Source organism: Lissotriton vulgaris, chromosome 7 (genome assembly GCF_964263255.1).
Source record: "Lissotriton vulgaris chromosome 7, aLisVul1.2, whole genome shotgun sequence".
Taxonomy (NCBI): Eukaryota; Metazoa; Chordata; class Amphibia; order Caudata; family Salamandridae; genus Lissotriton; species Lissotriton vulgaris.
In genome coordinates this window covers 540,929,148-540,931,619 of record NC_141695.1, presented here as the reverse complement: position 1 = coordinate 540,931,619, position 2,472 = coordinate 540,929,148, and the positions used below count along the sequence as shown (strand labels likewise).

Genomic DNA, 2,472 nt, shown 5'->3' with positions numbered 1-2,472 from the left:
CCAGTAACACAATGGCAAAAAAATACTCCAGATCACATCAGTCTCAAGCAAGCATGAATGCAGGGACTAGTTTCTACATCCACATCACAAAATAATCACTGCATGCATGTATAATATTCCCATTCTCTTACATTTAATAACAGTCCCCTTTTTAGGTTGAGCCTGAGCCAGGGCACATGCGCTGCTGTGGCAGTCTGCTGTAGTCGAGTATGGAAGAGAAGCCCCGCCCCCTCTCTGCCCATATTTGTCATTGGCTTCTGTGTTTGTCATTCTTAAATGCAGGCTTTTGATTAAGTAATTAGTTTGTTAGTCCCTCCTTGTCTTCATTTGTAGCCGCCCATGGCCACTTTGGTTGTTAACGGTACCTGACTTGTAAGCACTATTTTCTTTATTGAGTTTCTCCTCCTTCAGGTACCACAACACGTGTTTTGCTTATATTTAGCTCCACGCCATGCCCGCTTTCACATTCCAAGCAGCTGCGACAATGGGGGCCACCTTGTCCCTCCCCTAAAGCTGGCTTGCATTCCTGCTGGGAGTATGTTGGTGTGTACTGAGGGTTCACATCTGTGCGTATAGAAGAGATAGTGAGGCAAGGGTCTGAGTACTGCCTGCAGTGGCGGCTCCTCTAGTACTGCGGGACGGGGCGGGAGACGAGCAGTGGGTGTAGTAAACTTTGGCATACAGCCAAACGGAGTTGAGTAAATAAATAAATAAAACAAATTACATTGTGATTCGCACTGCCGATTTGGCGTTGCAGTGCAGGCAATGTAATTCATTTGAATTACTTATTTATTTACTTAACTCCATTCTGCGGTAAGCAGGAGTATACTACCCTCCACCCTGCCCGTCCCACCTCCCCGCAGTACTACCTCCAAGAGCCGCCACTGACTGCCTGGGTCCAAGGCCCTTAATGTCACCGGCCTGGCTCTCTGCCTTAGGACCTTCCTTCTCCCTGGCTGCTGGGAACAGCCAAGCGAGGGGGGCCTGGAACCCGAGCTTGGGCTGCTGCAGTCCATCAGCAGCAGCTTCAAAAGCTCCCAGCTGACCGTCCGAAGACCAGCCTTAGCTGGGGGCCCTCTCTCGTGTTTTAGGGCAAATGTTTTCTTCATTGTCTCTCAGTTTTGGAGTGGAATGTTAAGGGGCACGCATATTGTAAACTTGATGCCGGTTTCTTCATAAATTAAAAAAAAAAGAGCAGAAGCTTTTTTTTTAAGTGCCCTTAGCGAAGAAGGTTCTGTGAGATTGTGGAATGGACGAGCACCACCTGGTATGAGTGAGAGGCAAAATGCCTACAACACTTGGTATTGCCAAGCGGTCTCCCATCCAAGTACTAACCAGGCCCGACCCTGCTTAGCTTCCGAGATCAGGCACATTAAGGGTAGTATGGTCGTAGGCATTGGAGGCTGCTGTTGCAAGCCGCTTGTGCTGACACAGCCCGAGTGTCTGAAGCAGGCTATGCTCAAACACATTTGCACACTTCCCTTCAGCAACTGCCCTCCTTTGCAACAGGCCCGGTTCTAGCGGGTGGGCCGGGTGGGCCTGGCCCACTCAAACATGAGCCTGGACCACCCAAACAGGAGCCTTGGCCCTCGCAGTGAGGGATTGAAGGCAGACGTGCAGCGCACATGTCTTGTGTGTCAGCCCGGGCTGACACACACTGACCGTTTTAGAGATTATCGCAGCCGCACCCGAGTACTTCACAGGTCTTTAAAAGACCATTTACATGTTAACGAGGCTTTGTTTATTTTTTCACCCCTTCATCTCTGCATGGCGAAAGGCGACCAATCCTTTCTTTGACAACGGTAACCTTTGCCTACTGTCCTGCTGCATTGATTTTTCTTTTTATATGCAGTGCAGGAGAAAATAAGTTTGTTTATTCCTATTCACCTTTCTTGGGCACTGCGGTGGCTTATGACGTCAGGCTGTACAAAATTTTGACTAATGGAGTAGGTAAAAGAATGTGTTACTACATTTTTTTCTTTTTAAAATCTGCACAGGCCCAGCAGGACACGTACTTCGTGTGTGCTTCATTTAAACAGTTTTTTATCATTATCATGGTTGATGCAGGACAACAATAAGACAATACAAAATTCCCATGACCCCCATGCAATACTCTTTAACCCCTTCCACGCTGATGACGAGCTGGGCTCGTCATGGCATAGCCTCCTCGCACGCTGATGACGAGCCCAGCTCGTCACATAAAGTGCGTTTTCGCAAATCTCAGCGTGCGAGCGGAATTCCGCTAGCGCGCATGGTGTTAAATCCTAAGGTTGTGTTTCCCCAGACCAAACCCTTTTAAAATATACTGCCCACTAGTATGAATGACATGTGATTCCTACACCTTGTAGGCCTCATTGGCTTATGTGACATTCCCTATAGATTGATTTACATACTTGTATGATTCATTGTCTCTGTGTAATGCATGCATGGTGTAAACTACTGACACACACTACACTGATATGAGTAGCACTG

The 2,472-nt window shown here is 47.8% G+C and overlaps 1 pseudogene; it reads right to left on the bottom strand.

Annotated features, from left to right (window-relative positions):
• Positions 1-1,286: 1,286 nt before the first annotated feature.
• Positions 1,287-1,395, bottom strand: LOC147702000 (5S ribosomal RNA; annotated as a pseudogene).
• Between the last annotated feature and the right edge of the window lie 1,077 nt (positions 1,396-2,472).